The sequence below is a fragment of the Brassica oleracea genome, unplaced genomic scaffold, assembly GCF_000695525.1.
Source record: "Brassica oleracea var. oleracea cultivar TO1000 unplaced genomic scaffold, BOL UnpScaffold00579, whole genome shotgun sequence".
In the NCBI taxonomy this organism is placed as follows: Eukaryota; Viridiplantae; Streptophyta; class Magnoliopsida; order Brassicales; family Brassicaceae; genus Brassica; species Brassica oleracea.
In genome coordinates this window covers 137,409-152,780 of record NW_013617422.1, presented here as the reverse complement: position 1 = coordinate 152,780, position 15,372 = coordinate 137,409, and the positions used below count along the sequence as shown (strand labels likewise).

The window sequence follows — 15,372 nt, the reverse complement described above, 5'->3', positions numbered from 1 at the left end:
TAGATGGTAACCTGACTTGACATTATACTCGCCAGTATTTGTGTAATTCCATATTGGAGTAACCTGAGACATTTTTGAGCCTAGTCTTATATTCAGAATATATCTTGCATCCTCTTGCCTGATAAGACTATTAACAAGTTGCTCATTCCATTCCCTGGTTCCTTGGAATATTAAGTCTTGAACCCCTAAGTTTGGGAATTGGCTCCTGCCTTCTCCTTGAGCTTGAGTGGCTGGCTGTGTGTGGACCCATCTATCTTCCCATACTCTTATCTTCATACCGACACCCACTAGCCATTTAACTCCCTGCTGATAGAATCATTCACGCTTGCAGAATGCTCCGCGCCATTCATAACTTGCTGTTTTGTAGATAGGAGCCTGCAGAAAATCTGTGTGTCTAAAGTATTTTCCTTTCCACACTCGATCTGGCTAACAAAGAAGATGGATTTTTTAGGATTATCCAGCCCTGTTTAGCTAGCAGTGCCATATTAAACATCTCCATATCTCTGATCCCTAATCCACCCTCATGTTTGGAGGCAGTAATTTTTTTTCTAGCTAATCCAAGATAGTTTTTGCCTGTCCTTCTGCCCTGACCACCAAAAATTCCTCATACTAGCTGTGATCTCTTTTATTAATCCTTTTGGGAGAAGAAATCAGGTCATTGTATACGTTGGCAAAGCTGTGATTACTGTTTTCAATAAGTCTTCCCTTCCTGCTGGTGATAAGAATCTATTATACCAGCTATCAAGCTTGTTCTTAATTCTTTGTTTAATATACTGAAAAGCATCTTTTCTTCTTTTTCCTATTTTTTCGGGGAGCTCCAGATATTTCCCAAAACCACCTATCTATTTTATTTCTGTCATCCTAATTAGATTTCTTGAGTGTTTTGAGGAATACATTTAGCAAATGTAATGGCGGTAAAGTTGACTGCTTGTCTAGAAGCCCTTTGATACTCCATAAGCGTATTCATTAAAGTCTGGCATTCCTCCTCCGTTGCTCTACAAAACACCAATGAGTCATCAGCAAAGAATAAATGGGATATTGATGGACCTCCTCTAAATGCTTTGTATCCATGGAGATGTTGCAGTCTAATAATGTTCTTGAGCAAAGCAGATAAACCCTCAATACATATAATATATAAATAAGGTAATATAGGATCATCTTGTCTTATTCCTTTTGAGGGTGTGATGGGCTTTAAGGGTTCCCCATTCACCAGAACTGAATACGTAACAGTTGACATGCACGTATGAATCCATTTGCACCAAGTTTCGAAGAAACCCATATGCTTCATCGCTGCAATAATAAATCCCCATTCAACTGTATCAAATGCTTTTGAGATGTCTAACTTAAAGGCCATATATTTTATTTTCAATTTTTTTGTATGCAGTGAGTGCATCAGCTCATGTGCTATAAGCACATTATCTGTGATCAACCTGCACGCGATGAAAGCCGATTGATTCTCTGTTATTACTATGTTCAACCACGGTTTCAACCACATACTATTACATAATACATAACCAAAATTTTATAACTGGAAAAAATGATAAAATTTTATTTTTAAATTGCAAGTTATCGTCTGCTGATGTTCGCGAAAGTTCCCTCCTTGAGCGAGCATCTCATCCCGTTCGATTGATCTTTAATTCACTTTGTGAAATCTTCAATTCACAGTTAGGTGATATAATCTTCGCTGTGTGCGACTATCACTTTGCTTTGGGCGACTCTCCTTAGCGTTGGCGATTACTTTCTTCGCAGTTTGTGGGATTCTCTCTAAGGTCCAGCAATTAAAGTCGGATTTAGCTTCATCTTGTATAAGGATCAAGTAACTTTCTGCATTTTCATCGAATCTGAAGCTCAGTAGCAGATTAAAAAGAAACTTGCTTCCATCAGATTACTTTCTCATTAAAATTTAGTTCAAAAAGCTCGATCAATATGAAGATTTTGCACTGGAATTGTCAGAGGGGTTGGGAAGCCCTTTGACAATTTCTCATCTTAAAGATATCAGAAAGAAGTATAAGCCTAATATGATGGTTCTGGTTGAAACGAAAAATATGGATAGTTTTGTACATAAGGTGGTTGAAGAGCACTCTTTTGTAGTTTCCGCTAAGGGAACTAGTGGTGGGTTAGTTATAATGTGGAATGACGGGGTCAAGGTTAGGTTTTTGGGTAACCCTACTTTGAATGCCACTGATATGTATATAGAAGAAGATTGTAATGTTTTATGCTTGACATATATATACGGACACATTTGATCAAAAAAAAAAAAAAAATATATATATATACGGACACCATGTCTTAAAGTACAGAAATGAATTGCAGGAAAGATTAATTTGTAATGCAGCTGCAGGATTGTATCAGAACCGTCCAAGACTGATGCTTGGAGATTTTAATGACATCAAGGATAACAAGGAAAAGGATGGGGGTGTCCAAAGGTCAGAGGTATCTTTTTCTCTTTTTAGAACAATGATCTCGGTAATAGGGGTTCATGACTTAAAATCCATAGGGGGCTTTTATACTTGGAATGGGAATAGGCCCAAATACAATATTAGAACAAGAATTGATAGGGCTATGGCAAATTGCGAGTGGTTAGACCTATATCCTACTGCACATGTTAAATTGCTCCCTTGGATAGGCTCAGATCATAAGCCACTGCTTGTAGATACTGAAAGTATCAAGTATCAAGTGTAACAGAAAGAAGCAGTTTAGATATGATAATAGGTGGAGGTTTGAACCTGAGGTTAGGAGGATAATACAGGAAGTGTGGCAAAACGACTGTGCTAATTTACCTCCGCATCTTTTTTACAGAGTCTTAGAAAATTGTAGAAAAGCCCTTTCTAGATGGAGAAGTCAGAACCCAAGAAACACGGAAAAGAAAATCAATCAGTTGAAAGAACAAATTGAACAAGCTTACAAGTCTTTAGATATTGACTATGCTTATATTAGTATGCTGAAGACTGAGTTGAGTTTGCAGTATCGACTTAAAGAAGAATTTTGGAGAACAAAAAGTAGAATTCAGTGGCTTCAAGCAGGAGATCGAAATACCAGATTCTTTCACTCAAAGACCAAGCAGAGAATAAGTCATAACAGGATCATTCACATCTCGGATGAAGGAGGTAAAATACATACAGAGATTAAAGATATTCAATCTCAAATTTACCGATACTTTCAGGATCTATATAGAAGTGAAGGAACCGAGATTATTCAGCACATACTAAAAGGAATCCCAACCACTACTACAGCTGAGATCAACAATATGCTAACCCAAGAAGTTACAGAAAAGGAGATAGAGGATGCTGCTCACGCCATTAACCCTGACAAATCGCCAGGCTTGGATGGAATGAATGCAGGATTCTTCGGGCATCACTGGGCAACCATCAAACAAGGTGTGATCTCTCATGTCAAAAAAAAACAATACAATCTATAAAAGGGAGAAATAACGCATTTAAGAAAAGGAAAAGACACATGCTATGAGAGTTGACCTTATTTGGTGGACGTGGGTTGCAACCTTCGTCGCCGCTTCCCGCTTCGGAACCGGAATCGGAATCGGAACCTTGTGGAAGCTTACGGAATCTCGCTTCCAAAACGCTTCCAAAATGTTTTTTTTTTTGAATAACACGTTGGAAGCTTATGATTCCGTTTTGGAATCACGCTTCCGTTCTTTAAAATATAATTTTAGTTTTTAATTTATATAAAATCTAAATTTTAATAGTATTAAATAGAGAAAATATAAATATTAAAACTAATACTATAAATTATCTTTATGTATTGAGGTTTTATTAAAAATATATCATATATTCAAATATATTGTGTCAATTACTTATAAAATATTAAAAATAATTAATATAATAATTTTTAAACTTAATTTATGTGTATTCTCACAGTTTTAATATGAAATCATTTCAAAATTATTATAAATGAATAATTACTTTATTTTAAATTATATCATATAATTTTTATTCCTTATTTTTTTAAAAAAAAATCTTATATTTTAATATATATATTGATATACGCTTCAAACACGTACTTGCTTCCTAATTTTTTAAAAACCTCGCTTCCGCGCTTCAATACGTTTCCGCTTCCACGTACCCGCTTCCGTTTCCATTTAACATAGTTGCAAGTTGCAACTACTACAATCAAAGATGTCGTTCCTTGAATAGAAAGTTAATGCCCTGAATCAGAGGAGACGAACAAACGATACACAAAGTCAGCAGGTCTACATTGATCATGTAAGGAATCATTTATGGTATAGTTGCCCACACCTCATTAATGTTATCTCTTCTGATACTTCCTCTCTACTGTATTGGAATTAAAATTTTTGCACACCGATTAAAAAATATTTAATCTTTCTAAGAACAACAATAACTATAAATAATTCAACCATTAAAAAATCATACTCAAGAATACAAACGGTCAAAAACATCATTTAAAAAAGTAAATATATTAAAATCAACCCGTTAAACGGAAATTTTGAAAATGGTTACAAGGCCGACTTGAAGAAAATCTCCCGAGTCAATGTATTACGAGAATAGTTTCGCCCATCCACTAAACCTGGCACGTTCCATTACTTGATTTTAAAATCCTAAAGAACCAATTCATGTTCTCAACCCTCGGCGATGACCATAAAAGGGTGAAGTTCTCCTCGTCACCTCAGATGTCGGGACTATCAATGTCGCCTTAAGAGTAGCTAGGTTTTAGTGATTACCTCGAAAATCATAACTGCATCAATCAATTATGCACCAAGTACTAAGGGAGAAGGTTATAAAACAAAAACATCAAGATATATTTACTTTTACATAGAAAGTTGAAATATCATTTAAAATGAAACAAAATAATTCTTAAAACACCACTTATAGTGATACGAAAGGAGTAGTACTCTAAATCACAATAGATGCCAATTGTTTTTTTTCTCTCACTCATGTCACTTTTTCTATGATTTTGATTTCCGATATTTTCTCCGATAGGTGGTTATTTTCACTTTCTTCGTGAAAGAAGCCGCCATTCTTTCATATTTAATCACACATTCTCTTTGCTACTTGTCCATTTGTAGAGGTTCGATGGTTTGTCAATTTCATGTGAGGCAATAGATGCATGAGACTTCTGGTGGTTACCTCAGGGTTTGATGTTTGGATTCAAGCTCCTCTCTTAGGCAATGTATCTACCTCTTCTGCCCTTCCGCTTACCTTAGGACGGTGAGTGAGGGTTAGTTCTGGTATGTCTTGGTCTTCACAGTGGCGGCTTTCAGATCTTTTTTGTTCAACTTGTTTCAGCTCTGTAGCGCCACAAATCTTTTTTTATTGCGGGTTACTATGGGTTTTGCTAAGGTTCTGAGCTCTCTGTTTAGCTTGATTGTATTTTTTTTTTGTTGCGGCGGCTGCTCCTCCATTCTCCTTCCACATCAATGTCTTTGGTTAATGATATTTTCCTATGGTTTATGTCATGTGCTTAGTGTTGTTTCCTCCCGAACCTCTTCTTGCTTGTTCATAACAAAGTAAAGTCATACAAGATTACAACCACACAAAATTTTAGACAATATACAACGATAAGATCTACTATCACCTAAGATCACTTAGTTAGATCCTATGCTACTTAGTCAAACCATATGTTTTCCACCATAATGAAAAGAATTCATCGGTCTCACGACCCAAGATGAACCATCTCTTGACCCATAAAATTAGACCACGAGATACAAAGATAGTAATTAACACTTAATCGGTTTTATTTCTGCTCAAACATCAATTTGTGTACATTGTCACCACCACTATCATGTTCCTAAGCCTGAAACCTAACACAAATGCCCGGAATAAAATAAGATCCTTGACGATTGCAGCAGGGACTTGTGCACCAAATCACGGTTTCATGAGGTGTGAAGTTTCTACCACCGGAACGAACACGGGATTGACACTAGTGCTGGGAAGTATATCTCAGCTACACATCACCAGCATAGACCTTTTTCTCCAGTTGACTACTCTGTTGTCGAGCTCCTTGCAGCGCTTCGTCTTCAAGAAGGCTGCCGCTCGTCGCATCACTCCTACAATTGTCTCACCACTGTAAGGAATGTTGATTAGGGGTAGAGGAGACGTCTTACCAAGCCACATGCAGTCGCTGTGAAGATTTCACCGGAGATCACTAAAAGAAAAAACCAGATCTGACAAAATATTCAGCCCTAAAAGCTGACTCTCGGTTCCGCCAATCTGTGTTCAGTCTTTCTGTCTCTTCATAAAAAGTAGAGAACCAGCTCCATCAAACGCAAAGGGTCTCTGGGAGAGGTCTCGACAGCACAGAGACACACGCAAATCAATCTAGAAGATAAAATAGCGACCAAAGAGTGAAGAGGAACAATGCATTCCTTAATATTTTTAAGAATTGTATCATTTATATATAAGAAATAGTTTTTTCTTTACATTCCTTTTTATTCTTTTTACTGTAGAGAAATATAGAAAAAAAATTTCACTCACTAAATTTGATAAGAAATAATCATTCATCGTCATTTCCATCCGTTATTTTCCTATTTATTCTTAGTGTACATGTGATGGTTACCATTTAGACCCATAGAGAAGAAGATCAAAGGAAAATAGAAACCATTTAGACCCATAGAGAAGAAAATCAAAGGAAAATAGAGATAAAGGAAGGTCGACGGGAGCTAGTAGCTAGGGTTTTCTTTGACGGTGTCTACTCAAAACTCAAAGAAAGAGAAAAAAATCATGGGCATGGGAATCACTCACCATTTGTCGCTTTATTATCATGTCTTTTTAATTTACAGTTTTAAAATAAATAAATAACAAAACTGTGAAAAATATACTACATCCGTTCCCGAAAGTAAGATATTTTAGGTTTTTTTCTTGTTCCACAAAGATAGATTTTCTATATTGTTAAGGTATTTTTTTATACTTTTGAGGAACATTAATTGAGAATATTTGAATTGATTAAATCTCATTGGTGGAAAGTTATTGGAAAGTGTATAATAAAGTAAAAAATAAATTAAATTATAAACATTTATTAAATTCTTAATAAGCTTGTATGCTCTAGGAAATCTTACTTTCAGGAACAGATGGAGTTCCAGACGCCTTATTATAAGTCGTCTAATAAGTCGTCCAGATGGAAGACTTTCCAGACGACTTAATTAAGTCGTCCGATAAGTCGTCCAGCTGGGAAGACTTTCCAGACGCCTTATTATAAGTCGTCTAATAAGTCGTCCAGATGGAAGACTTTCCAGACGACTTAATTAAGTCGTCCGATAAGTCGTCCAGCTGGGAAGACTTTCCAGACGCCTTATTATAAGTCGTCTAATAAGTCGTCCAGATGGAAGACTTTCCAGACGACTTAATTAAGTCGTCCGATAAGTCGTCCAGCTGGGAAGACTTTCCAGACGCCTTATTATAAGTCGTCTAATAAGTCGTCCAGATGGAAGACTTTCCAGACGACTTAATTAAGTCGTCCGATAAGTCGTCCAGCTGGGAAGACTTTCCAGACGCCTTATTATAAGTCGTCTAATAAGTCGTCCAGATGGAAGACTTTCCAGACGACTTAATTAAGTCGTCCGATAAGTCGTCCAGCTGGGAAGACTTTCCAGACGCCTTATTATAAGTCGTCTAATAAGTCGTCCAGATGGAAGACTTTCCAGACGACTTAATTAAGTCGTCCGATAAGTCGTCCAGCTGGGAAGACTTTCCAGACGCCTTATTATAAGTCGTCTAATAAGTCGTCCAGATGGAAGACTTTCCAGACGACTTAATTAAGTCGTCCGATAAGTCGTCCAGCTGGGAAGACTTTCCAGACGCCTTATTATAAGTCGTCTAATAAGTCGTCCAGATGGAAGACTTTCCAGACGACTTAATTAAGTCGTCCGATAAGTCGTCCAGCTGGGAAGACTTTCCAGACGCCTTATTATAAGTCGTCTAATAAGTCGTCCAGATGGAAGACTTTCCAGACGACTTAATTAAGTCGTCCGATAAGTCGTCCAGCTGGGAAGACTTTCCAGACGCCTTATTATAAGTCGTCTAATAAGTCGTCCAGATGGAAGACTTTCCAGACGACTTAATTAAGTCGTCCGATAAGTCGTCCAGCTGGGAAGACTTTCCAGACGCCTTATTATAAGTCGTCTAATAAGTCGTCCAGATGGAAGACTTTCCAGACGACTTAATTAAGTCGTCCGATAAGTCGTCCAGCTGGGAAGACTTTCCAGACGCCTTATTATAAGTCGTCTAATAAGTCGTCCAGATGGAAGACTTTCCAGACGACTTAATTAAGTCGTCCGATAAGTCGTCCAGCTGGGAAGACTTTCCAGACGCCTTATTATAAGTCGTCTAATAAGTCGTCCAGATGGAAGACTTTCCAGACGACTTAATTAAGTCGTCCGATAAGTCGTCCAGCTGGGAAGACTTTCCAGACGCCTTATTATAAGTCGTCTAATAAGTCGTCCAGATGGAAGACTTTCCAGACGACTTAATTAAGTCGTCCGATAAGTCGTCCAGCTGGGAAGACTTTCCAGACGCCTTATTATAAGTCGTCTAATAAGTCGTCCAGATGGAAGACTTTCCAGACGACTTAATTAAGTCGTCCGATAAGTCGTCCAGCTGGGAAGACTTTCCAGACGCCTTATTATAAGTCGTCTAATAAGTCGTCCAGATGGAAGACTTTCCAGACGACTTAATTAAGTCGTCCGATAAGTCGTCCAGCTGGGAAGACTTTCCAGACGCCTTATTATAAGTCGTCTAATAAGTCGTCCAGATGGAAGACTTTCCAGACGACTTAATTAAGTCGTCCGATAAGTCGTCCAGCTGGGAAGACTTTCCAGACGCCTTATTATAAGTCGTCTAATAAGTCGTCCAGATGGAAGACTTTCCAGACGACTTAATTAAGTCGTCCGATAAGTCGTCCAGCTGGGAAGACTTTCCAGACGCCTTATTATAAGTCGTCTAATAAGTCGTCCAGATGGAAGACTTTCCAGACGACTTAATTAAGTCGTCCGATAAGTCGTCCAGCTGGGAAGACTTTCCAGACGCCTTATTATAAGTCGTCTAATAAGTCGTCCAGATGGAAGACTTTCCAGACGACTTAATTAAGTCGTCCGATAAGTCGTCCAGCTGGGAAGACTTTCCAGACGCCTTATTATAAGTCGTCTAATAAGTCGTCCAGATGGAAGACTTTCCAGACGACTTAATTAAGTCGTCCGATAAGTCGTCCAGCTGGGAAGACTTTCCAGACGCCTTATTATAAGTCGTCTAATAAGTCGTCCAGATGGAAGACTTTCCAGACGACTTAATTAAGTCGTCCGATAAGTCGTCCAGCTGGGAAGACTTTCCAGACGCCTTATTATAAGTCGTCTAATAAGTCGTCCAGATGGAAGACTTTCCAGACGACTTAATTAAGTCGTCCGATAAGTCGTCCAGCTGGGAAGACTTTCCAGACGCCTTATTATAAGTCGTCTAATAAGTCGTCCAGATGGAAGACTTTCCAGACGACTTAATTAAGTCGTCCGATAAGTCGTCCAGCTGGGAAGACTTTCCAGACGCCTTATTATAAGTCGTCTAATAAGTCGTCCAGATGGAAGACTTTCCAGACGACTTAATTAAGTCGTCCGATAAGTCGTCCAGCTGGGAAGACTTTCCAGACGCCTTATTATAAGTCGTCTAATAAGTCGTCCAGATGGAAGACTTTCCAGACGACTTAATTAAGTCGTCCGATAAGTCGTCCAGCTGGGAAGACTTTCCAGACGCCTTATTATAAGTCGTCTAATAAGTCGTCCAGATGGAAGACTTTCCAGACGACTTAATTAAGTCGTCCGATAAGTCGTCCAGCTGGGAAGACTTTCCAGACGCCTTATTATAAGTCGTCTAATAAGTCGTCCAGATGGAAGACTTTCCAGACGACTTAATTAAGTCGTCCGATAAGTCGTCCAGCTGGGAAGACTTTCCAGACGCCTTATTATAAGTCGTCTAATAAGTCGTCCAGATGGAAGACTTTCCAGACGACTTAATTAAGTCGTCCGATAAGTCGTCCAGCTGGGAAGACTTTCCAGACGCCTTATTATAAGTCGTCTAATAAGTCGTCCAGATGGAAGACTTTCCAGACGACTTAATTAAGTCGTCCGATAAGTCGTCCAGCTGGGAAGACTTTCCAGACGCCTTATTATAAGTCGTCTAATAAGTCGTCCAGATGGAAGACTTTCCAGACGACTTAATTAAGTCGTCCGATAAGTCGTCCAGCTGGGAAGACTTTCCAGACGCCTTATTATAAGTCGTCTAATAAGTCGTCCAGATGGAAGACTTTCCAGACGACTTAATTAAGTCGTCCGATAAGTCGTCCAGCTGGGAAGACTTTCCAGACGCCTTATTATAAGTCGTCTAATAAGTCGTCCAGATGGAAGACTTTCCAGACGACTTAATTAAGTCGTCCGATAAGTCGTCCAGCTGGGAAGACTTTCCAGACGCCTTATTATAAGTCGTCTAATAAGTCGTCCAGATGGAAGACTTTCCAGACGACTTAATTAAGTCGTCCGATAAGTCGTCCAGCTGGGAAGACTTTCCAGACGCCTTATTATAAGTCGTCTAATAAGTCGTCCAGATGGAAGACTTTCCAGACGACTTAATTAAGTCGTCCGATAAGTCGTCCAGCTGGGAAGACTTTCCAGACGCCTTATTATAAGTCGTCTAATAAGTCGTCCAGATGGAAGACTTTCCAGACGACTTAATTAAGTCGTCCGATAAGTCGTCCAGCTGGGAAGACTTTCCAGACGCCTTATTATAAGTCGTCTAATAAGTCGTCCAGATGGAAGACTTTCCAGACGACTTAATTAAGTCGTCCGATAAGTCGTCCAGCTGGGAAGACTTTCCAGACGCCTTATTATAAGTCGTCTAATAAGTCGTCCAGATGGAAGACTTTCCAGACGACTTATAATAAGTCGTCTGCGCAGTCTTTTGGATTGAAGTAAATACCTGACTCAAGATAGCAGCTTTCATTGATCTGCGGCCTCTGCTGCCCTCGTAAGCCAGTATCGGTGGAGACGGACTGTCTGCTCTGGGACCACCAATACTAGCACCCAATTCCGGCATAGCTGTGTACGTCTAGACCTGAAGAACTTGTATAAACCCATCCACGGTGTAACAGCCAGCAATTTCTTTGTTCCACAAAGAGTCCATCAGCACCTTAAACGCGACTCTCCCCCATGGATAATTCTCAAACCGTTCTAAATCCATCACTAGCCTTGCCAGAGTAGATCGTGTAGCGGTTGAAAACTTTCTCCCTTCAATGAATCCAGTGAAGATGGAGAGGTACGCGAGCCGCTTGCGATCTTCCCTGGACCAATCCCCGCATCTCTTCAGTGCTGCTATTATCTGATCAGTAGTTGGCCCAGCTTCCAGATGAACTCCCAGCATCCCCCAGAAAGAAACCATCTCTGGGGTAACGTCACATTTTGGTGTCTCAAGGTCCTCGATGTACTCGCAGTTTAGACCAGTGAGGTTTTCAAACTCTAACAGTGAAAACCTCAAAGGTTCTGGACCAACGAGAGACCACATCTCATACTTCTTCTTAATGTCCAGCTTGAAACTGAGCATGTAGTGAACCAGCCTTGAAGCCCAACCAAATCCCTGCTCCTTGAACTTGATGAAAACTCCCAAACTCGACTCCTTGAGCTCTTCAAATTCGTCATCAGTAAGAGCTTTCCTAAGAGCAGTATGCAACTTGCTGTTATCCGTATGATACGAAATGCTATTGTGGGCTTCTGGTTCTTCCCCTGATGTGTATAACCTACGGGGGAGTTCTGGAATATCCATCCTTTTTGTCTGCAAAATAATCAAAGACAACAATATAAGTCCAGACGACTTAGTAGACGACTTAAATTACTTACAAGTCTTCCAGTCGCAGAAGGAGTTGGAGTACTCGTCATTGCGGTTATAGATCTGAAAAAATAAACGTGAAACGGTGAGAATGAGTAAATTGATAGAGACAACGTTTTATGTTCATCTTTTCCTCGAGATTGATGACTTAGCGGCGTTAGGGTTTACAGAGAAACGGCGCTAAGGTTTACAGAGAAGAAGCGGCGGCGCTAGGGTTTAGAAGAAGCGGCGGCGCTAGTGTTTAGAACGTTGGTGACCACGGTGGCGAGGGCGACGGTTTGTTCGGAAATAGTGGAATCGGCGGCGCTAGGGTTTAGAGGAATCGGCGGCGCTAGGGTTAGAAGAAGCTGCGGCGACAACGGTGAGAATGAAGTGAGATAGATAGCCGATGTTGAGAACGATGGTTTGTTCGGAAATCGTGGGAATTCGAAATCGCCTTTGAGAGGGAGAACTGTTAGGGTTTCTGAATTTCGCGAAAAATGAAACAAAAAAAATAAAAATCACCTTATATATTGGGTAAATAATCCGGTTAGCTTTAAAATTACATTGGTAAACTTTAAGGTTTGGTCCGGTTTAGACGACTTATTCTGGCTGATAATGTACAACAGACGACTTAATATTTAGTCGTCTGTTTTCAGACGACAAAATATTAAGTCGTCCTAGACCCTAAAATGAACCCCTAAACTAAAATGACTAGATTAACTAACTAACCACGTTATAAAATCAAATTATACTTAAATAGTGTTTACTATACACAGAAATGAACACGCATAAGTAATTTTAAAAATTTTCAAAAACGGTTTTAATGCTTTCCAAAATCTAACCCTAAGAACACATACAATACTACAACATATGTTGATGAAACATAAACTAAAGAATATCATGACTCACTACTACTTTCACTCATCTATGCTGAAAACAATTGAAATTTGTTATATCTTAATTTATACCTCCTAAGACATATGTTAATTACATAATTCCCATTTTTCACTTATCAAAATATTTTTTACAAAATTTTTAAATTATGTTTAAGACTAACTGTCCAGACGACTTTCAGTTAAGTCGTCTGGACGACTTATTTTCAAGTCGTCTAAACAGACGACTTGCGAGGGGTAGAAACGTAAAAAAAATTCCGTTTTCTTGTTTGGTCACAAGGGGATTGTTGTAATTTCAATAGCCTTTTAGGTTACTTTTGCCTTTGACCCAAGTTGGGGTATTGTTTTGGGTTTGACTCCAAGTTTTGAGTCACACTTGGCAATTCTCCCGTATTAGTATTGTATTTCTGAGAAACTATTAGAGTTTCTCAACCGATGCTGCTGCTCTAGAATATCCGCGGCCAAAACCGTCTCCTTCTATAATACCTCGGGTACTCTGCTATATAATATAGGACCAAGATACAAAAGATGCCCACAACAACAGCAACACATGTCACGACCCTGACTATAAAAACCCTCACCATCCATAAATGCATCTCATTCCTCATGGAATTTATCAATTCACCAACTTTCAATTTGTTTGATTCGGCACAAAACCGAGAAATCAACAAACCAGGTATTCTCAAGTCTAGGTTCGGTCCAACCGTTTTCCACTCTCCATATACCTTTTCAGCTCCTTCTACATCATCTAGCTTCAACAAAGAAGCAATAACAGTTTTATACCAATAATCCTCCAACTTCTCATTCGTCATACACTCGTTCCAAAGACTTAACCAACCATCCTCCAACTTCTCCTTCTCCTTCTTCTTACACTCGTTCCAAAGACGGTACACTTCTCTTTTACTTCCTTCCACGCCACCATACATCTCTATAGCTTTTTCTATTGATCCTGCTTTAGAGTAAGCCTTTGCCACTGCAGCCATGGTCTCTCTTTCTAGTTTGATCCCTTCTTCTCCACTCCACTTTTTCCTAAACGTTTCCATAGCTTCTACGTTAGAATCAGCTGCATATATTCTCAAGACTTTGTTCACCATGAGACTATCGGGAGCCACGTTGTTCTCTTCCATCTCACGAAGAAACTGCTCAACCATATTTCTTTGACTGTGGAAAGAGAACATTGAGTTGAACGATGAAGGTTTCATGAGGAGACCTAGCTCTCTCATCTTCTCAAACGTTTGCCTTGGCCTTACCCAAATGTTTGTCAGATTTTGTGTAAGAGCTTAGGAGAGTTGCGTAGACAGTGTAATCCTTCATGTTCTCAGGGATGTTTTTAAAGAACTTCTCTGCTTCTTCCAGACCCAACACAACTTCAACCATATGAAGCCGAACTGCATAATCCTCAGTGAGGGGGTTTTGCGCCCTCTCGTTTTTATAGGACATTAATTTATTAATTAATTAATGGGTTAATTTGGTTAGCCAAATTTTGAATGAAAATTAAGAATATATCAATGATGTTGACACAGTTAAATTGCTAACATTTAATATATGTTTTCAGTTAAAAAAGAAAACATTTAATATCTATTTCAGCGATTATAGGGATAATTGGTTGGACAGTAGATGTAGAAATGTATCTGTAGGATTGAAGTTGTAGTTTTTATTGTTGTAGCTTTATGTTTTTTTTTATGTAGATAAATACTACACAATTCCTAAAACACTTTAATAATTGCTTTAGGAAAAAAAAAAGTAAAACATGAACAAACAAACAAAACAAAGCTGTAGATGATGTAGCAAGGCTTTAACTTTAAAAATAAAGTTACATCATGATTGGTTAGGATTAGTGTTTTAAAAATAAATAAAGTTAAAATCTAAACTATTAAAACTGAAGTACAAATAAATCTTAACCCTAAATTTTTCTCAATAATTACTATCCAATGCCATTGACCTTATAAATAGCAATTTCCATAAAAATTATTACGAAATTGCCTAATATTTAGATACCTAATAAATTTAGAAGATATGCAATCCTTCATTTAATTTAAATCAAAATCAAAAATTCAATTTTGCAATCCATAAAAAACTATAAAATAGATTAAATTATCAGATTAATTTATTGGTTTATTGAAAATTAAATTAATCAAAATCGTTTAAATTTTTAGAATAATAAAAATAACTCAGTTATATTTAATTAATTAGTCTCTTCTAATTTAATTAGTACAATAATGTATGTATTTAATTTTAAACGTTTACAAAAGCAAATATCCGTGCGGACGCACGGATCAAAATCTAGTCCTAAGTTAAAACTCAATCAATCATCACCGTGATATCATTATTCTTTGCAAGTAGTGGGTGAAAGAGGAAGAGAATGGATAACATCATCTAGATATGGACAAAAATAAAACACAACTATTTGCTATCACCTCACGTAATACTAGACACGTCATATACTTATTTACTGCATACATATTCATTGCAAACAGTAAAATGGATTCTGCCATCTCAGATAAGAATGTCATGAATTCGTGCTCTTTGAGGTCATTTAAACTGATTGTGTCTCAAATAACCGAAATGCAAAAGCGCATGGTTTGAAAGTTTTTGAGTGTTCAATTCCATACCATCGAAATAGTATGTGACTGATGGGACCGTATTATATAAATTACGGAGAGCTG

At 38.3% G+C, this 15,372-nt stretch overlaps 1 pseudogene; it reads right to left on the bottom strand.

Moving 5' to 3' along the window:
* Positions 1 to 932: 932 nt before the first annotated feature.
* LOC106319726 lies at positions 933 to 14,146 on the bottom strand (annotated as a pseudogene).
* Between the last annotated feature and the right edge of the window lie 1,226 nt (positions 14,147 to 15,372).